The sequence below is a fragment of the Canis lupus genome, chromosome 13 (assembly GCF_011100685.1).
Source record: "Canis lupus familiaris isolate Mischka breed German Shepherd chromosome 13, alternate assembly UU_Cfam_GSD_1.0, whole genome shotgun sequence".
NCBI classification, from domain to species: Eukaryota; Metazoa; Chordata; class Mammalia; order Carnivora; family Canidae; genus Canis; species Canis lupus.
The window spans coordinates 31,844,549-31,866,935 of NC_049234.1; the positions used below are offsets into that span (position 1 = coordinate 31,844,549).

The 22,387-nt window shown below is 43.8% G+C and overlaps 1 long non-coding RNA gene and 1 pseudogene across 6 annotated transcripts in view; both read left to right on the forward strand.

Moving 5' to 3' along the window:
* The window catches only part of LOC111098563, an 83,952-nt gene that overhangs the window by 20,813 nt on the left and 40,752 nt on the right, over positions 1 to 22,387 (forward strand). For 3 of the 6 annotated variants that reach the window (XR_005368753.1, XR_005368754.1, XR_005368755.1), the window contains 2 exons: positions 386 to 562; positions 7,847 to 8,217. The exons of 2 other annotated variants lie outside the window; for them this stretch is intronic. This is a non-coding gene — a long non-coding RNA (uncharacterized LOC111098563). Of the gene's footprint in view, positions 1 to 385; positions 563 to 7,846; positions 8,218 to 22,387 lie in introns of those variants that run through there. One more of the 6 variants, XR_005368756.1, reaches the window with a different exon arrangement.
* On the forward strand, positions 1,116 to 2,832 carry LOC607082 (annotated as a pseudogene).

A 22,387-nucleotide genomic window follows, 5' to 3' on the forward strand; every position in this document is an offset into this window, starting at 1 on the left:
GGCTCAGAAACAAGAGGTCCTGTCTTCTAAGAGTTTGAATATTTAACAACGGCTGCTCATTGAGCTCTGCTCTGTGCCTAACACCACCCCTGGCCTCAAGTTGCTGCTTATACTTTAATGGGAGAGAGAAACATGCACACAGTAAGTGTACTAAAAGATGAATGAAATTATTGCTGGTTGGAAGACATTCAGTGAGGTAATTAAACAAAGGAAGGGATAGAGTGGGATGGGGTACACATGGAGGTGGGCAGGGAAGCCTGTCTGAATAGGTTGAAATCTGAAGGATGGAGGTTCCATCTTTCCTTTGCGATCACAAGATGGGTGCCACCATTGTTTAAGCCACGAAAAAGGGGTAGAGGGAAAGTGCTTACTTGCCTTTCATCAGGGAAAACAATTGTTACCAGAGGAAAGAATTCTAATTCTCATGGAGCAAAACCTGTGACCTGGCTCTGCTGAGCTGCAATGGAAGCTGGGAAAAGGGAGTATCTCACTCAACCTGGTTCTGTGGCTTCCAAACAAACCTGCTTTGACAATCAAGGAGGAAAGGAATCATGAATATTGGGTAGGTTGTTGCAAGTGATTGTTATACATCTTATTCTACTACACATTTCTGTGCATTTGTTCATATAATTCCTTCTGCTCAGCACACCCTTCTTCATCGAATGAAAGAGAAATAAGCAAATGCATATGCTTTTGCTCTCAACCCCATTAGCCCAGAAATCCTCACAGACTCAGTTGGATTCCATGTCTCAGTCCTAACTTTGCTTCCTTTCTCTACCTTGACCTACCCACCTTGATTTCTAGCTCTGTCTCAGGAAAGGTCGTGCATGGAATGACATAATCATGTCTGATTACATTTTATCTACACCCTGAAAGATGGCGACTTTATCTTTCTAATGAGCAGCACATTTCTCGATTCATACTTTATTACACATTATTATCCCCATCTTTTTGTTGGTATGATTGTTTCACAAATTGCAGGCTCCCACATTAAATTAATGCTGATTATGACTTTCCCCAGGTGCATTATCTTACATTTATCTATATTAAATCTCATCTCATTTGCTTCCCAAAACTTTCATTCTTCTCTGTTCTTTTAGCCTCTCCAATACTTATTAGGGTTTAGAATTTGATAGCATCTAAAATGTCATCAACTTGTCTTTGTTTCTAAATCGTAAATAAGCTAGAATAAATCCCTCTAACATGTACAGGAGAAAAAACTAGTATGTATTGTCCCATTGACTGCCTTAGCTGGGAGTTCTTAAGATTAGGATTTGGTGCACAGAGTGTATGTGGAAGGAGATTCTGGGAAGCACAGTGATGGAATGTGAAAGGGGGACAGAGTGAAGAAAAGAAAATAAAGAGTGTGCAGTTGAGGGACACCTGGATGGCTTAGTCAGTTAAGCATCTGATTCTTGATTTCAGCTCAGACTATGATCTCAGGGTTGTGATATCAAGCCCTGCCTTGGGTCCCGTGCTCAGCAGGGAGTCTACTTGAGATCCTATTTCTCCCCTCTCCTTCTGCTTCTCCCCTCTACTCCCTCCCTCATGAATAAATAAATAAGAAACGAGACAAAGACAGAACCGAAGCTGGGCACAGGCAGTGGACGTGGTCCCGCCGAGAGCCGAAGATGGCAGTGAACGTACACTCAACGTCCATCACCAGTGATAACCTAAGTCGACATGACATGCTGGCCTGGATCAATGAGTCTCTGCAGCTGAACCTGACAAAGATTGAACAGTTGTGTTCAGGGGCTGCCTATTGTCAGTTTATGGACATGCTATTCCCTGGTTCCATTGCCTTGAAGAAAGTGAAATTCCAGGCTAAACTAGAGCATGAATACATCCAGAACTTCAAAATACTACAAGAAGGTTTCAAGTGAATGGGTGTTGACAAAACAGTTCCTGTGGACAAATTAGTAAAAGGAAATTTTCAGGACAATTTTGAATTTGTTCAGTGGTTCAAGAAGTTTTTTGATGCAAACTATGATGGAAAAGACTATGACCCTGTAGCTGCCAGACAAGGTCAAGAAACTGCGGTGGTTCTCTTCCTTGTTGCTCCAGCTCTGGACAAACCGAAGAAACCTCTCAGCTCTAGCAGGGCAGCTCCACAGAGGCCCACTGCAACACACAGAACTACTGCAACCCCTAAGGCTGGCCTGGGTGTGGTGCGAAAGAATCCAGGTGTGGGCAATGGGGATGATGAAGCAGCTGAATTGATGCAGCAGGTCAATGTATTGAAACTTACTGTCGAAGACTTGGAGAAAGAAAGAGATTTCTACTTTGGAAAGCTAAGAAACATTGAATTGATTTGCCAGGAGAACGAAGGGGAAAACAACCCTGTATTGCAGAGGATCGTGGACATTCTCTATGCCACAGATGAAGGCTTTGTGATACCTGATGAACAGAGGTATGTGATACCTCCACAGGAGGACAATAAGAGTATTAACAGCCTGGACCAGCAGAGTGACATCCGAATTTTTCACTCCAAATCATGTGCTTAACTGTAAAATACCCCTTTCATTATTCTTAGAGGACTCACTGGTTTCTTTTCATGAGCAAACAGAACCTCTTCTTAAAGTGCACTTTGCAGAAGTTTCACCCCTTTTTCCAATGGGTTTGAGTTAGGAGCTTTTACCCCATAGCAGAGCAGTATTAACATCTAGTTGGATCACCTGGGAACACAGAGGCTGACCATGTGGGGCTCACTGTGTGGACGCTGGTGATACTCACTGCTGGAGAAGGTGCTTTTATGTCACACACCGAGGTGGAGTCCTCAGTAGAGAAATGTAAAGACAGATTTGAATTTTAGCTAATGTGAAATCTTGGCAGAGAACGTTTTAATAAATAAATGCCTTAAGAGAAATAAATAAAAAATAAATAAATAAATAAATAAATAATAAATACTTAAAAAAAAACAAAAGAATGTACAATTGAGTAGTTGAGACTGCTGGCTTCTGAGGCTCAGCTTGCTGAAAATCCTTTGAGAGCTGAAATAGAGAGCACATTTTCCTAACTACTGCCCACTATCACTTGATGCTTGCTTCTGGCAGACATTAGTTCTCTGACATGTACAGTCAGGTTCAGCCTGGCAAGCTCCTGTAGCCAGAGAAAGCTCTCAGACAGAGATACAGATGCTAAAGGCAGAAGGTCTTGCAGGGAAGAGATTGTTCCGTAAAGGTTTGTAGGCCTCTGAGTCATCCAAAGAGGCCATGAGCAGTGCACCTGCTACAGTCCACCTCATGCACCACTCAGATCCACTCTCGCCACACAGAAAATCTACTTTTTTTCTGTCACCGACTCTGCATTGTGGCATATTCTTGCATATTTGTCATCTCCCTCCTCTAACACTCATTTGAGGTTGTTTTCTGCCTTGGCCAATATTTCTGCTGATGTAAGTTGCTTTCCCAGTGGGTTAACTCAGAACTTCATCACTGAGGTATCCGAGCCCCTGGTTACAATGCTTTTGTCATGCCACAGCTAATGTGTTTCCACTTGCAGTTACCAGTGGGCATGGAAGCCCCAAGGAGCACCTCAGTGAATCTGCTGAGTTCCATACTTATATGCCTCTGCTCCCAGTATAAGCAGTAGCCCTAGCACCTCATGTCATTTGTTCTTGCAAGCGAAGTAATTTTCCCTGCTGTGGTCTATCAGCATGTGAAGCTAGCTAGCCATCAACCATAACCATTGGCTTGGTAGAGCCCTTCATATGTTGTTTAACAGATGCATCCTTCTATTGGAATTTAAGACCACTGGTCCAGGAGAGCCAACAGCTGGAGAGGTTTGGGAGGTTTGGGAGGAAAAAATTTGATTTGTTCATCCACTAGAAGGAGTCTGAGGAAAGGATATGTATAGGAATGAATAGCTTAATTGCCTGGTCAGGGACCTAAAAAGAACCCCATACGTGGAGATACTTTCCTACCTCTGTCTTTCATGGACACATCCCTGAGTGAGATTGGAGGATGGTCAGCATACTAACAAATTGCGACAGGCCATTTAAGAACTTGGACTGGGGTTTTCCTTCTCCATCACTGTCATAGGGAACCTCATAAGAGGCCATTTATGTGAGTGGTGGGAGAGGCTCTCGTGCAACAGAGGTATGTGACAGGGTCTGGGTCATGGATTCATATAATTCACCTGTGCCTCCCAGATCTGCCTGGGCTTGATCTAGCATGGACCATTTTTATCTTATGATGAGTTGTTACTCTGCTTGCCTAACCTTATAACCTGGTAGCTCTGACAATACCTAGCTCTTGATGGACGGTTCCAGTTGCAATGTCACTTGATGTCCCGTGTCAGACACTCAGTCTTCATTAAGATTCAGAAGCATGGCCGGACTTGCTTTTTTGAACAACATATAATTATCTATGATAGAAGTGTATCTTTGATCCAGAAACCTAGAGGTCTGCTCCATGGCTTTTTATTGAGATTGCCAGGTGCTCCACGCAGCATCCTTATCTACTTGAATATATCTTTCACCAGAAGATATGCCTGATCAGAGCAATTTTTACTGAAGCCTGAACCTGTTGCAGAGTACTCTTTTTTGGCCCCAGTCAAAACTGGCAGGCTTCCTAGTTATCAATAAACTGTGGGAGCCGTACTCCCAAATGTAGTATGTGCTGTCTTCCAAATCTAAAGAGTCCCAACAAACACTGTGCCCATCTTTTATGCGTAGGGAGCTCTAGATGTAACAACTTTCCCTATAGCCTGGAGGGCAGGTCTTCACATGCCCCAGATGGTTAGACACCTAATTTTACACAATTTCACCAATGTGGCAGTCGCCAAAATCTTCAATGGGGGTTATCTCCAACCCTCTGGTGTGGGAAAAGTATGTGTTTTGGTGAACATGTAGCAGTCTCTGAGGCATATGTGCATATATACACGTGTATGTATATATAGTTGTGTAGATTTATCAAACAGTGCATCTTCAGCTTTACCAAAGGGAAGTAGGAGTAGAGAAGAGAAGCACAATGATTGCCCGTCTCTTCTCTCCCAGAGCATTTCACTTCAATTTGCCCAGGGTTTCAATAACACCTAAGTGTTGAATATTGTGGATTCAAGAGTATAGGAACTTCTGTGAAATCCAGAAATTATACAGGAGCACACAGATCCAGTACACAGACTTTAGCACAGTTGACATGGTGAATGGACCCACCAATATCCTGATCATTTGCATATTCTGTTTCAGCATAACAGTAAAAACAATTCAGAGAAATCAAAACCAGTGAGAAATTTAGGAGGGCGTATGTGTCAGAAGGGGTCTGAGAGGACTTTTCAAGCAAGACAGAAAGCTCTAGGTAAGGAAGGAAAGAATACACGTAGATCCTAAAAGAGTTAAGACTTTTGCATGAGAAGAGAGTATAAAACAAAGTCAAAGACCTATGATAGAATGGGGGAAATATTTGCAACTTTCATGACAGAAGATTAATACAGAAAGAGCTTTTACTAATGAATAAGAAAAATGTCAACAGCACAATTTTAAAGAATGGGCTCTAAGATAAAAATAGTTATTTCACAGCAGAGATTGTCCAAAAGGGCAATAGATGTCACAATTTCCAGGTAGAAACTGATCCATTTCAATAAAAGGTCCCTTCTTCTGCACTTTGGAGAATAATTTCATGCTGAAAGGAATGAAAATAAAGCATCTAAGCCTTTTGGAATGGGAATAAGTGACTTGCAAAGAGAGCTCCCACTAGCTTGAGCTTAGTAGAGCAAAATAGTATTCCCAAGTGAAGGTACCTGGGACACTTAAAGCGCCGGGAAATCTGCTGGAAACTCTTAGGGAGCCACCGAAGAGCCATGAGCTTCGTTGACACACTATTCACAAAGAGCCTGCATCAAGTCTGGTGAAGGGAAAAGAACCAGAGCTGTATTTAAGCCCATCACTGCCATCTACTAGCTAAATGGCTTTGGCAAGGGTTACAGGCTGAATGGTGTCCTCAAAAAGATGCATTGAAGTTCTAACTCCCCCATGCAGTGCTTCTGTAGGATCTTGTTTGGAAGTAGGTTCTTTGCAGGTGCAATGAGTGAGATGTAGATGAGGCCATACAGAAGTACAGTGGGCCCTTAGTCCAGCATGACAAGTGTCCTTACAGAAAACAGAGAAGAGGGCAGCCCCAGTGGTCCCAGTGGTTTAGTGCTGCCTTTGGCCCAGGGCGTGATCCTGGAGACATGGGATGGGGCCCCATGTCAGGGTCCCTGCATGGAGTCCTGCTTCTCCCTCGGCCTGTGTCTCTGCCTTGCTCTCTCTTTCTGTGTATCTCTCATGAATAAATAAATAAAATCTTAAAAAGAAAAAGAAAACAGAGAAAAGACACAGAGATACACAGGAAAAAGATGAACACGTGACAAGCAGAGATCAGAGTGATGCATCTACAAGCCAAGGAATGCCAAGGATCACTGGCAAACACTAGAAGCCAGAGGAGGCAAAGCTTCTCCCCTTACAGATTTCAGTGGGGGTGTGTCCTACTAGCACCTTGCTTTAGGACTTGTAGCCTTCAGAACTGTGAGCCAATACACTTTTGTTGTGCTTTGTTGTAACCCAGTTTGTACTTTGTTACAGCAGCCACAGGAAACTAACATGGCCAGGGTTAAGGGAAATTATTCATGATACTTATGCTAAGGCTCTCCTATATTTAGGATTATCTCAGTAGCTATAGGGACCACTGAAATGGGGTTTTGCAGTAAGGAAGAGAGATTGGGCTCATCTCTGAATACAACATGGAAAAGTAGGGATTTTATAGCCAACAAGTAGGGGAAGGTGGGTATCAGAGGATGGAAAATCATTTAGAGAGTAGGGTAAGTCTTGCGGACCGGCCGATAGGATTCTTAGGAAGGCGCAGACACTACTCTGGGGATGGGAGGGCAGGGGAAGGGATCAGATCCTGAGGGCGATCACATAGGGGGAACACGGGTTCTGGCATTCATCCCACTATTTCCTCTACCATCAGATCTCCCTCCAACTCCCTCTTTAAGGACCCTATGGTTACATTTAGGAGCCACCCAGATAATCCAGGAGAATCTCCCCACCTAGAATCCTTAACCTAATCATACCTCCCATGTTGGGTAATATTCACAGGTTCCAGGGATTAGGCGTGGGTATCTTTGGAGCCTACCATCATGCTCACCTTCTCTCAGCTTGTTTCCTTAAAATGAGGATAGTGATGCTTACTTAACAGGGTTGCTGATACGGTTTCCTAAATTAAACTATGCATTTGAAAGCTTCTAGCACCAGCTCTGGACAATCGGAACTGAGCAGTAAACACTAGCTGGGTTTTAGGGTCTTCTAGAATGACAGGAGGGCCGGGGTTGTGGGAACATGCCTCCTTGGTAAGTCCTCTGGCACTGCTGTCGCTTTAGGGGCTGGCCCCTCCCCACCTGCTTCAGCTGGGGACAGATGCTCTAGGAGTCAAGGGCAGCCCGCAATTTCCAGCACATACCCAGTGTGACTCTGCAGCACACCTGATTCTTCTTTCCCTGAGTCGTGTGTGAAATGGATCTCACCAAACAGAAATTGCTTTCCTCTTATTGCTCTCTCAACCTTTAGGGAAAAGTAGTGCTATTTTTTTTTTCCATCCTCAAAACCTTTTAATAAGAATCTGCCCGCAGATACCCATGGCTTCAAATAACTCCAGCACCAGGCACTCTTCTTTCTACTCCCCCCACCCTTTCTCCCTATTTCTCTGGAATAAATCTTCATTCCCTTTATTTATGCTTGATTCATTCAAGTAGACACAACTTTCATACAGCATTCTTTAATCAGAGTTTTGCTGTTGACATGTTTTAATTAGATCCCTGCTTACAAATTTAGTCAGCACATAAAATAACCTCCCCCCCTCTCTTTCAGCTGGGACTGTAGAGAACACTATCTATCTATCAAGGCTGACAAGTCAATTGTGAGAATCATTCCACCAGGTCTCTATAAAAATATCCGGTGTGAGAACTTTTCAAAGAGAATTCTTCAAAACTCAAATCAGCCTGAGGATCTGGGTCATGGTGTTTGGGTGACGCGGAGAGGAAGCAGGGAGAGAGGCTGTGGGGAGAGGCCCTGCCCAACAGCCCAGGGAGCTTCCGCTGTTGTTCTGCGCCCTTCCCACGACCTGCTCCGACGAACTGCACAAACTTGAGTCCGTTGGCCTTTCGGGGGTCTCAGTTTTCACAGCAATAAATGCGGGGCGGGGGGAATAAAAATAAATAAATAAATGCAGGAAAATTCATTTTTCCACCATGTTGTTGTGGATTTTTTTTCTTTTTTTTTGAAAATTTAAATTCGATTTGCCAACAAATAATGCATCATTAGTTTCAAATGTAGAGTTCAATAATTCATCAGGTGCCTGTAACACCCAGTGCTCATCACATCATGTGCCCTCCTTCATGCCTATCACCCAGTTACCCCATCCCCTCACCCACCTGCCTTCCAGTGACCCTCAGTGTGTTTGCCAGAGTTAGGAGTCTCTCTTGGTTTGTCTTCCTCTCTGATTTTTTCCCATTCCGTTTCCCCTCCTCCCCTTTTGATCCTTTGCACTATTTATTACATTCTACATATGAGTGATGAGTGTTGTGGAAAGTAAACAAAACAATGTACATATAGTGCCAGAGACATATTTGTACGCACATACGTCTATTGACTTATCTACTTCTTTATCCATATCTCTATATAAATAGGTATGGATACCGGTAAGGTGTAGGTACATAGGTACAGATGTGATTTAAGTGGAGACAGAGATACAGATAGAGAAGCAGCTCTCGCTCTGCCCATGTGTGTTTGTTCTCCTCCACCACAGAAATAAGGTAAAGCACCATAGGACATATGAATGGACTCATCCCTCACCCGTTTTCTCCATTCATTCTATAAATATTCACTGTGACCCAGACTGATGCTCAGGGATGTAAATATTTTGGTGTTCCCTTTCTTGCAAACACTGTTAGTGTGGCAGTTGCTGTCAGTGCCAAATTCAGTGACTTAGCACAACACACATTTATTATCGCATAGTTCTGGAGGTTAGCAACCTGACATGGGTCTTGCCAGGCTCCAATCCAGATGTTGGCAGATCTGCGTTCCTCTCTAGAAGCTGATCTGTTTCTTGGCCTTTTCAGCTTCTAGAAATTACCCCATTCCCTGGCTCACGGTCCCCTTTGTCCATCCTTCACGGCCACCAATGTTGTGTGACTCTACGGAGTGCCTTTTACTGCTGTCACACATTCCCCTGATTGCTCTGCTTGCCCCTTGTCTTCCTCGTTTAAGGGCCCTTGAGGCTACACTGAGCCCATGTGGATAATCAAGGGGAACATGAAGCCAGCTGATTAGCAAGCAATGTCATCTTGAGCACATGCTGTCATCATCTCTCCTAGCTCAGTTTCCTTATAAATTGAGTAGCGATGAGTTGAGAAGAATGTCTAGGAAGGCCTAAGTGAGGAGGTGCAAGCAGATGACAACATTGAATCAAAGCTGCCATGGCACAAGCAATGAGCGTCAGGAGCCCTGGGTTGGATCCTGTGTCTGCCTCTCACAAGTAGGGACATGGAGTGGGGGACTGGGGAGGAGCCCTTCCCTTAGAGCAGCGGAGCAGGGAGTCTCTGCAATGAACCAGGAGGGTGGGACTCATGGTTTCTGAGTGAACTGCAGGCAATCCTGCTACATGGTTGGCAGCACTACAAGGTGGCAGAGTAGGTTCGCCCCACCCACCGCCTCCTCCTCACCTGAAGTGTGCTGACGTCTTCCCCGGGGAGGGTGACCAACTTGTCCTTTGTCTAACCCTGGCAGGTCTCACTTCCTGGGAAAGCTCTAGTCCCCAAACCCCATGAGGCTGAGGGCATGGAGGGCAAGCCTCCCCTTGGAGAGGCCCTGGAGAAGTCCTGAATCAGAGACGAAGCCAAGGGGTACATGGGGCATATGCTTCCCAGGGGAGGATGAAACTGGAACCAGCCTTGGTCTGTGGTCATTACACTTGGAAGGAACACCCTAGGACGCCCCCTGAGCTAGCAGCTGTGGTCAGCCAGACCCGAGGCCAGATAGGAATGTCATTGTGTGATGCCTGGAGTCATGAGACCTGTGCAGGTTGGGCATGGAGACTTGACTTGCCTGCCTTTCCTGGGGACTGATGCCTAAGGATCAACGGTGCAGGGAGATGCTCTGCAGACACCAAAGGGCTACAGAAATGATACACTGACTTGTTTTTTAAAAAAACAACTCAAGAGACACATTTAAGTGAGAGATAGGTGTGAGGTCCCAGGTTCGCTGTCTTTGCTTGTTTTTACAACTGTGTAGAGACAAACCAGGAAGGAATGGAAACCCAGTGAGGAGAGACCCCCCCATCCCTGCACGAGGACAAATCTGAACCTAAATGAGAAACAAAGTCCAGTTAATGAAAAGGCTGCAGGGGGTTTGCTCAGGCAATCAACGTGGATTATCTAAGAACTGGGTCCAGATGCGCGCTGGAACAAGGACGCGGGAATTTCTGTGACTCACACATGGAAACGGTTTCTTTAATTTATGCAGCCAGTAAGCAGCGTAGAACCCAATTCTACTCTAACCTGCAAAGACTCACAGATGCGATCTTAGAATCGCAGAGTTAAACCTGAACAGGCCTTTGGAGATCATCTAGAGCAGGCACGTGCTGCCATTTCCCCCTCCTGGGCCACTCACAGAAAATTGCCAGCTGATGGAATCTAGACAGAGCCTCAGAATCCTTCTCAGCACCCCAAAGTATTCAGCTGTCACGTGAGCCAACAAACCCAGCCAGACTGTATGACTTAATCAAACATATTTTTTTCTCTTCTATAAGCAATGTGAAATAGAGGATCAAAGAAAAACATTTTAAATGAACATAATATATATTTAATTGTAATATGCAGTCAGCCTAATTAAAACAGTTTTGTGGAAAAAGAGAATTAACTTCCCATCACTCCAAATCTTCCTTGATCTGTATAAACATACAGATTTACATTCATTTCACCTCGTTGTAATCAACATGTACATTCTATTTTCCCTTCTGCCTTCTTTACTCACCATCAATCAGTGTGCGCAATTGTGTGTTTACTCCAAAGAATTTTCATTTTAATGGCTATATATTAGCTCATTATTTTGCTGTACCAAATTCACTGTCTTGCATACCCTGTGGTAGCTCTGCAGGACGGCTTGGGTTGGTTTGCTAGCGCTGCCGTAACAAACTACCGTACACTGAGCAGCTTAAACAACAAGAATTTATTTTCTTGCAGAATTAGAGGCTAGAAGTCCAAGATCAAGGTGTTGGCAGGGCTGGTTTCTTCTGAGCTCTCTCTCCTTGGTCTGTAGATGGCCAAGAAGACCCTGTTTCTTCACGTGGTCTTCCCGTCATACCCATCTGTATCCTAATCTCCTCACACATGGACCTCAGTCTTCCTGGATTATCACCCGGCCTGATGACCTCACTTTAATATAATTACTTCTTTTAAGACTCTGTCTCCAAATACAGTCACATTCTGAGATACTGGAGATTAAGACTTGGACATATGAATTTGGGGGAGAATCATAACTCAGCCCACAGAAACTTCTCTTTCATTTGGGCTCCTCTTTTAGGTTTTTCAGACCTGGAGCAGATGTCACTGTCTCCTGGCTGTCAGTCTCTCGTCCTCTGCCCATCGCTACCTTGTGATGTGACCTGGAGTTTATATCCAGTGGGCATCCCTTGCTCAAGATGCGACAGGAGCTGGGAAGTTGCTGGCATAGAAATCCTTTATTTCTCACCCCTAGTAAACCATCCCAATCCAGTGCATGTTCTGGCTCATACAACCAAGAACCCAGCTGCATGTTCCTGGGAAAATGTAATAGTATCTCAGTAAGGGGCCACTCTGTACTTTCCTGCCTCTTCCCTTATCTCTCCAGCTTCCTTCTTACTGTATTAATCATGTGTTTCTGACACTTTGACATCTGGGGTCTTACTGACTGGGACCCTTCAGACATGAACTGGGCTAACCCGTTCTTAGACACAGTAAATGACTCCCAGGTAAGTGTGCCTTTTATGTGCACACCATTCAATCCAGAACCCACCGCCACACCCCTCTGTCTCTATCAGGCTCTCACACTCCAGCCACTGTCTAGCCGCCCTGGCCACCTCAGGCCCAGGTACCAGACAAGCTCTACTCCCCTGTGTCCCAGAGCCTTCTCAAATTACTCAAATTATTCAAATTAGCCGACCTTAAACCTGCTTATTCGACCTCACCCATTCCTTCCTGCAGAAACCAAATAAGGGTTCTTGACCCATTTCCCCAACTCCTGCTTCCTGGTCAACTCTGGCAGTTCCCTGTGTGGATCTACCTTACGTGGCATCTCCCTTCCTCTTGGGTACCCTGAGTAAAAACGATGGCAGTCATCTCCTGACCAGTTTGCCTCACCACCATGCCTGAATAACTATAAAACTTAGATTTTCAAAAAGTCCTGCCTCTTGCTCTCCTGGTATTTCATCCCTGAATAAACATGAGCACCCAGGTTGTGCCTCAGTCTTTCTAGGAAGATTGAGCTAAGGAATTACCCAAAGGAAAGAAGACACATTTTCCTTACTAGCCTACTAAGTCCCAGGCTATGTACTCAGACCTACACCTATTTAATTTCATTTGAAGTCATTTACAAATACAAGAAAATTTTTTTATAGACCTGACTGCATATTGGCTTCCTCCAGAAAGATCAAGCAATGTGAAACTCATGTTTCTTTCCATCCCTGACAGTATTTGCTCATTATTGTTTACTTGATAGGTGTTCAGTAGTAAATTAGAAGCTTCTTTTACTTAGTGTTACTTCAATTGCTAATAAGCTATGCATTTTATTTTACTTTTTAAAATGATTTTATTTATTTATTTGTCAGAGAGAGAGAGAGAGAATGAGAGATAGAGAGCGAGCACAACAGGAGGAGCAGCAGAGGGAGAAATAGGCTTCCTGCTAAGCAGGGAGCCCAACAGAACCCCAGGATCATGACCTGAGCTGAAGGCAGACGTTTAACCAGTTGAGCCACCCAGGCACCCCAGAAGCTATGAGTTTTAAATAAGAGTTATTTTGTTTGTTTCTTTTACTGACAGAGTAATATATTTAGTGTAAGCTTCTGCTCCAACCTCAGGTCTTGGCACACAGTAGCCTTACGAGAACTTAACCAGCTCTTACACTACACTCAGGTTCTAAGAATTGGCCTGACCTTTGTGGAGGCTGATTCAGGGACCCCCAGATCCCAGGCACTTCGGTGAGGCAAAGCTGAGGAAATCTTACTACTTGCTCTTCCTGAGTGCCACACCTTGACCAGGAGCTCCTTCAGCTACCACAGGGCTTGGTACTCAACCAGGAATGTGAGCCCCTCAACCTGGGGTGGGGGGGCTTGGAGCAAACCCTTCATGAAAAATAATGCTTGTTGGTAAAGCACTTTGAGATTCTTCCAAGAAACCTAGATTCTCAGGACAAGGTGTTATTATTTAGTTGATGGGAAACAAATATCCACGTAATCACCATAATTATATTGTCAAAACTGCTTAAAATATCTACCCTGCTGGGACTGCAATGATGTCAGGAGTTTTGTGACTAGTAAATTGGAACATTATCATGAAATTAAAAAAGAAAAGTTATATTACCAAGTAATTCATCAGAATGATTTGATATTTCAAGGATAACCACCAAGCAATTTCAGGAACATGTAATTATTTTTTTACTTGCTATTTTATGATGCATTACTCAGTAGCTGTGTGGTTGACTGTGCCTTTTAAATGGAAGAATAACGAATAACAAGTCATTAGCAGATCAAAGTCGAGGTGGGAATACAACTTGGATTTTCCTGATTCTTTCTGGGCTTTTGGAATCAAAACACTCAAGCAGTGACAGGCACTCGGCAGTCTCTGGTTCCTGAAGCACAGGGAGCATGCCTGGCACATACCAGGGGCTCAGTAAATGCTGACACCCTCGTGATTTCCTAATTATTTGATGTCGTGAGTCTCCAGGACTTCCCATATGCTATTTTCTTTACTAAAATTCCACTTTTCCTTCTGGAAAACCTTGAGTTGTCAATAAAATGGCCCAACGATCACCTCTGCAAAGCCCTTTTCTGGAATCCTAGGGTAGATCTATGTGTGTTTTCCGTGGTACACTACTGTCCTCTGTACACACGTCCATTGTAGGCCTACCACACTGAATTGTCTCTTTCCCCACTCTGTCTTTACTGTATAGTAAGCTCCTGCAGGGCAGAAATGACTGGCCTGCCTTCTTTTCTGCCTCCAGTTAACAATATTAACTAAGCTCCTGTGTGGGTTGGGCACAGTGTGAGGTCTGAGGGATACAGTGGCAACCAAACTAGACATGGCTCCTGCCCTCATGGAGCATCTGGTTTAATGACATGTTATTTCAGGTGGCAGTTTGAGTTTCTGGGACAAATCCTGATTAATAGATATGTAAAGAAGGATTGGTAGGAAGACGGAAGAAAGGATGGCAGGGTTAGGAGGCCTTAGAAGAATCTGCACGGTGATGTTGGTAGAGAATCAAATTTCATTTCAAACCCTGGAAGGACAATGGGAAGGCAGTTGTGACTCTGATTTATCAAGTGGCAGAACTAGGGCCAGTGGCTGGGAGTTATAGGAAAGCAAATATTTCCATTATTCTATATCAAGGGATAGAGAGAAGAAGCTGAATAGTATCCTATTTGGAGATGCTGTGAATGCTAGAAGGTTGCTTAACTCAATGCCAGCACTAGGTTCTGGAAAGTTCTAGTTGGTTCTAGGTTCTAGTGGGTTCTGGAAGAAAGGAAAAGGTGGAAGCAGAAAAGGAGTCCCCGCATGTAATTGTAAAGCCTAGGGGAGATACAACTTAGAATACGTGGGGAGAACAACTTTGGATTTTAGTGTACTTCATGTTCAGTCAATAAGGAAGGCAACCCAGGTGGTGAAGGTGGTTGTGTGATCTCAGACTGCCTCGGTAGAGCTTTTTTCCACAATCAAGGTGGATTACATGATTGGCCACATTGAAATCCAAGGCACCTCACTCCAACAATTGACTAAGAGTAAAAAGTGGGGGTCCTGTGGGGGTCCTGATGCAGGACGCCATAGCATTAACCAAGCCCATAGCCTAGCAATGGGTGCTAAGCAAGACACCTCTAGTGGTGCCCCTTTGCAGTTAGGTTTATACCATCACTCTGGCTTGTCTTTTCACAAATGTTCTGATTCTGATCCAATCAAAGCAGTGATCCTGCTTCCACCATCTCAGCTTTAGCATGTATACAATATGGATTTTTCATGGGTTGTGTTGTGTCTCCTTAAAATTCTTGTGTTGAGTTCCTAACCCCAGTGCCTCAAGATATGACTGTATTTAGATATAAAATCTTCAAAGAGGTCATTAAAACTAAATTAGGTCATGGATTCAATATGGCTGATGTCTTTATGAGAAGAGACCAAGACACAGACACACACAGAGTAATGACCATGTGAAGACACAAGAGGAAGGCAGCTGTCTGCAAGCCAACAGGAGAGGCCTCAGAAGAAACTCAGCCTGTTAACATCTTGATCTTAGACTTCAGGCCTCCAGAATTGTGAGAAAATGCATTTCTGAGTTTAAACTGTCCTGTTTGTGGTATTTTTTGTGACAGCCCCAGTAGGCTAACATAGGTTCTAATACTGTGGAGCATGCTTAGTCATCACACATAAGTAGTTTCTGCATTATCTACTTCACTGGAAATCCCTTGCTATTGGATTTCTGTTAATGACTTCATTTGAAAACACCACCACTTCCTGCCAAGGGCTCTACCAGGAATAAGATATGACCATTTCCCAACAGAAATACAGTTTCTAGAAAATGGAAGGAGGGATTGTGCTCTTCTCTGGATGGCTTGAGTCCTACTTGTATTAGAACACTTCTTCCTCATACTCAGTTCCTATTGATGTGTTTGTCTTCCCAGCTAGATCCATGGGCAACTTTAGTGCAAATTCTCTGCCTTTACCATCCTGGTGTGTGCTCTGTATGCACACACACACACACACACACACACTACAGAGTTCCTAGGGCAACAAATTGGATGAGTGGATGAATGTCCACCAAATTCTTGCGAATAGTTCATTTTCCAGTGATCATCTTCCTCCTGGGAAGAGAAAAAACAAAGGCCAGGACCCACAAATCCACTTGTAATCTGGCCTCCTAGACAGGAAGCTAGTTTTCTCCTTATAATGTAGTCCGCTGATATCTACTCATCTATCACTATGATTTGTTTACGGCCCATTAGTCTCCCTAAGAATGGGTGTGCTCTGTGTAAAATCCATTTTACGAATAAATTTCTAGTGGGTTTGGGAAGGAGTTAACTAACTTGAGCTCAGACTTTATATGTGGTGGCCTCTCCTCTCCTCATCAGGCCTCACCTGCCAGCCTCTCTCCTCTCCCCATTAAGCCTCACCTGACAGCTTCTTCTCTCCCCATCAGGCCTCACCCTGCTGGCTTTCCTTTCTCCATCTCCTGTTGTCATAATGCCTCAGTTTTTTCGGACTGCTCTAATAAAAGTACTATAAACTGGTGGGTGGCTTATAAATAGGAAATATGTGTTTCTCACAGTTCTGGAGACTAGCAACTCCAAGATCGTGGTGCCGGCTGATTGACTGTCTTGTGGTTTCCTGGTTTGTGGATGGCTGTCTTCTTACTGTGTGCTCACATAGTGAAAGGGGTGACAGCACTCACCCCATTCCTGAGAGCTTTACCCTCATAATCTAATCCCCTCCCAAATGTCCCACCTCCAAATACCGTCACGTGGGGCATTAGATTTCAACATGAATTTTTCAGGATCACAAACTTTCAGCCCATGGTATATAACCACCACAGTCTTCTAGGACTGGCAAGCTGAAGGCAGGCACTTCCTCCAGCACCGCCAAGAGAGCCCCAGCACACACATCCATCTCTGCTCAAAACCCTCAGTGCTTCTCTGTGGCCTTTCACAGTGGTTTTCAAAACAATGTCTGGGAAAACAAAACCATACTTTTCACTATTGCTTCCATTTTATTTTAGTAACAATGCATAATTCATCTTGCAATTTTCAATAACATTAAAGGAGAATGTGTCATTTTGATGTCTGTGGGTATGAAGAAAGTGAAAAAAAAAAGATAAAAACTGATAAAGTTCACATTTCTTAGAATGTCTGAGAGCCACAGTGACCTGGTTTCTGCTTCCCTGTCTCTGAGCCTCATCAGTCCCATTTCTTCCATGAGCTCTGGAAGCCAGAGGTCTTCTGAGACACTGGTGCCTCCTAAGCTGTTGTGTGCTATTTTCTCTGTCTAGAACACCCTTCCTCTCTTCTTTCCTTGGCCAATCCTGGTTATTCTTCAATACATAAACCTCATCACCTGAAAGAAGGTGCCCTAGTTTCCCTTCCACCACCGTGATTGTGTCTCTGTGACAGTATTTGTGTTAGCTTTCATTTTTTGTTTTCCCCCTTTAATGGCAGGAATTGTGCCTTCTCCAAATATGTACCCTCTAGGCCTAGTATAGAATCAAGGGCAGGGTAGGTGCTCAATGGATGCTTGGTGTATGAAGAAATGAGAGCCAGAGTAAATATGATACATCAGAGCTGAGTTGTCTATGTCACATTCCTTCAATAAGAGTTCCACCTGCCTTGTAAGTCTTCTGAGGTCTTGGGGGGTCCCGGCTCCACGTTTCATCTTCTGATTGCTACAAGGCTGCCAGAGAGAGTCCCCTTCTTGAGACATCTGCCTAATTCACTTATGTCAACTCAAATTACTTCCCTGTGCTTGCTCCCCTCACTGAGACTTTGTGCTTGATATTTGTTCACCAAGTATATCAACAGTGTCAGGGGTTTAATCGAGATGTATAGACTATAAAAGGATTTACAGTATTGGCACATGTGTAGGTTGGGGCCAGGGCTAGAGTCATCAATCATGCCTGAAAACTTGTCAACAAGGTGAAATGGCCAGATGTCTTATTTTCACAATTCTGTAATTCTCTTTGAACAGTAAAAAAAAATGTTCCATCTAGACAATATGTTTCTCTTCTAATAGATGTCATCTCCAACTACAACTGTCTACATAACAAAATACACTAGATGCCCTCTATAACTCTCCCTGCTCGGATCTGATTTGGACCCAAACAATGGGACTCAGGAAAATGGAAAGAGGGAGATGAAAGCAGAGCTCCCTGTGGAACCAAGAATGACAAAATAGTGACATAAAAAGCATAATTTATCAAGTGGAAATGAGATCAATCATAGCCATATACTGCAGGCATTCAGCAGGGTTATCACGTTCCCGGGTCTGGTCTTCAGCTCTTGTCCCAGAGACTCCACTTTTGGGGCTCCTCTCAAGGTGAAGAGCTTCTGAAGGGTATAGTGTAGTAGAGTAGATAAAGAGATATGGTTTACAATCAGAGATGACCTTGAGCAAGTGAACTGAACTTCAATTTTCTCATTTGCTAAATTTGGCCAATAATGGCATGTATCTTCTAGAATTGCCATGGGAATCAAGAGGAATAATTCAGGGTAAAACTATGCAAAATATCTGGCATGCAGTAAGCACATCAGTATTATACAAAAATGAAATGTGGAATATACAATGAAACAATTGTTTGTAGTAGGAGAAATATCAACTGTGGCAACTATGGTTCTTGGTAATGATCAAAATATAATTAGGAAATTTTTTTTAAAAACTGACTTTCTGGATGAACGTAGAAAATGCAAGATTCTGCAGACAGACCTGGGTTTGAGTGTCAGACTCTACATTTTAGTTTTGTAAATGTCTTCCCATCTTTATACTTAATCTTTAAAATGGGTTTGATCAATCCTCTTCACAGGGTTCATGTGAGAAGTAGAGCGATGACATCCAGAGCATGCTGGATGTCGAGCCTGGCATATATTCAGTCAAGGGCTGAGGGATGATTATTATGAATTTCTTTAGTTTCTGCTAAAGGGATGGAAGGAAGAGGTCTGCCATGGAGGGAGGATCCTGAGTTTGGATCCTGGTACTTTTACTAATAGCAATAGATATTTACTTAATTTTTTTTAGAGACCTCGATTTCCTCATGTGAGGAAAAACCAACATAAGGGCTTGCTACTGGGCTCAGAGCTATGAGCTTCTGTGGCTCCATCCATCCTGGGTACTTCTGAAGAGTGCCCAGAATGCCTCTTAGGAATTTTCACCCAAAAACCAACCAGAAGAAGTAGGGGATCCCACTGTTGAGACTTGCCCCTGGGGATGGTAACACCCCTACATTTCCAGGTCATAACTGGGGGCTTGCTAAGTGTGATACACCAGCATTGGGGCATCAGAGTGGGTGGGAAAGATGCATGACCTCAGTCTAAGAAGGGAGGCATCAGCATACAGGGCACTTGATCCTGCATGACACCACCCACCCTGCCAGGGCCGTGACCAGAGGTGAGGTTGAGAGATTGGGAGACAGGGCACAAAGAGGATGGATACATTATATGTAGCAAATAATCTTGAATTGACTTAAAGGATTAGAACCAAAATGCTCCCTTCTAGCTATAAATATTTGGTTCACCTTACCCTGAGTTGATACAACAACAAAAACCAGGTATTGGTTGAAAATATCTTTCGATGAAGTATGTGATGACAGATTTCTGAAAACATCTGGATGCTTGATGAAATTGATGTTCATTTTGCTCTCTCGTTCACACACACACACACACACACACACACACACACACAGTAGAGGATGGAAGGGAGGGAGATACAGAAAAAGGAAGCAGTAACCTGTGAGTAATATCAAGGAGGGGGTGCTATGACTAAATGTTTGTGTCCCTCCCAAATCCATATATTTAAGCCTTAATTCCCAGTGTGATAGTATTTGAAGTGGGGTCATTGGGTCATTTGAAGTGGGGTGACTGGGTTTCAATGAAGTCATGGGGTGTAACCCCCATGATGGAATTGATGGTCATAAGGAATGAAGAGACCATCCGGCACACTCTTTCTCCCCACCAAGCAGGGACACAGCAAGCAGGTGGTCATCTGTAAGCCAGGAAGAGGACATTCACCAAGAACCTGCCCATGCTGGCACCCTGATATCAGACTTGTAGGCTTCAGAAATAAATGTTTGTTTCTTTAGCCACCCCGTCTATGGTATTCTATTATAGCAGCCTACTGACTAACACAGGAGGAAGCCCAGCCTCCACCTGCCTTACCCCACTTCTCAGAGCTGAACTCCCACTCTGAGGCTAGCACTTGGATGAAGTCTCATCTTATAGAGATTATGGTATAATGGTAAGAGACATCTGCACATTGAGCTTCACTAACACATCATCTTAAGGTCTTTGAAATTTCTCATTTCAAAGCTTTGAGAAATTCTCTGTGTTATAATAGATGGATAATTGATTTCACCTTTGGAGCAGACCATTCTTTTGTTGCATGAATACCACCTCTCAGATGGGAAAAGAGGAGTGCTGTCCTTCAAACTCATCCCTTCTTTCCTTGCCACCCACAACCCTCTTACATAGAGCAAAGACCCTCTTCTGAAATGGGGAGCTTTAAGACGCTAACTGAGGTTTAAGCAGCTGACTACCTATGAAAAGGTGCCTGTATTATGGGCAGAACTGAATGTCTACAACTTGTGTCTTCTAGTAGAAATTTTCTTTTCTATGGGATTTAGATTTGAAATGTTTTGTTCCTTAGACATGTGTATAGAGGGATGTCTGTGTGATCGTTTTCTCACAGGACACCAGAAATTGAGACCTTAAAGATGCAAAAATAATATGTGGGCCTGACCACCATCTCCTGTTAAAGGAGAGCATGCAATTAACCCATATTAGATTGCAATGTCCCACATATAGTAAAACAGAGTTGGCAATTCCAGAATGAAGGTCACCAGCTAGATGTGTTGTGCTGCATTTGGATGACTACCTTCTGATGGGATTGACTTACTAGAAGACACAGCACAGGGCCAACTCTTGTAAGAAGAAGGTGGGGCTACCAGGAGGGAGTAGGCTATCTCTGGCAAGGGCAAATCTGGAAACAGAGAAAAGGCATCTGAAGGCCTTACATCAGGAAAGAGAAGGGACTTTGTCCCATGGGGTACAGAGGTGTATTCAGTATCTCACCAATGTGGAGTGGAAGGGAAGGCTGACCTTTGCTTAGGGAGGGAGCCAGGAATGGTTATAAGACACTTCCTCCAAGACTAGCCTGGGGAAAGGCTCTTCCTGCAGAACATGAGAGCAGTCTCACCCAGTCTAAGTACTCTGAACTGTAATTCCCTTGTCACTCAGGCCTGCAGGGAGCCTCTGTGGAAAAACACAGAACCACCTATCTTGAGGTTGTGGGGTAAAAAGGAAGAGAGTCCTTCCTTCTCCCTGAAAGGCATTTGACCCAAGAAATGCTGGTGCTTCCAGAGCTGCAGTGTCGTGCTGGGCACCCTGACATATACGAGAGGGAAAAACCCTGGATGGGGCTGATTTCCTGCCACCACTTCGACAGAGACACAGGAGCACCATTGGCTTGGATTTTCCTCCTTTGTTTTTTTCAAAATATTTAATTGTCCAACTCAATTTCTTACCAGATTGATCTCTCCTTAGGAAGTTGCCTGAAATACAAAAAGCCACAGCTATCTGATGTGTGGTGTTACTATCTTTTAGTTGAAAAGGGAATAATTAATGAAACCCAGGTTTTCATAAACTTAAATTTTTTGCCCTTCACATCTGCGTTTACTCCTTTTAATAGAGAAATTGAATCTGAGATGAGCTTTTAATTAAAAATCTCATAATAATATACAAAATCCAGAAGGTAAGGAAATTAAATATTAAATATGGATTTTTTTCCCTCTCTTTTCCTCCCCACATTTCCTGTTATTTGGCATGTGCAAAGTTTATTAGAATAATAGGAGACAGAAGAACTTTTAGTGTCAGAAAGGACAATATTGGAGAAGGTTAATTTTGGTGGTGTGAAGATCCAATGGCTTTTAAATTCATCAATCATGAACCAGACCAAGGGGTGGGACCTCTCTTCTACACTTGGGGGTATGGACACCACCACCTCATTCTCAGCTAACTAAATAAATGGATGATAGTCCATGACAGCAATTGAATACCCTGGGAGGTGGGGAGCGGGGTGGGGGGGTGGTGGAACAAGAGGCTTAAATGGGCTAAGAGCCTGAATTAGGGGAAAAGAAAGATTCTGGGGAGAGAAGCTCTCAAGAGAAGTAAAGAATCTCTCCTTGGGCAGCCCGGGTGGCTCAGGGGTTTAGCGCCGCCTTCAGCCCAGGGCCTGATCCTGGAGACCTGGGATCGAGTCCCACGTCGGGCTCCCTGCATGGAGCCTGCTTCTCCCTCTGCCTGTGTCTCTGCCTCTTTCTCTCTCTCCTCTCTGCTGTGTTGCTCATGAATAAATAAATAAAATCTTTAAAAAAATAAAATAAAACTTAAAAAAAAAAAAAGAATCTCTCCTTGATTCT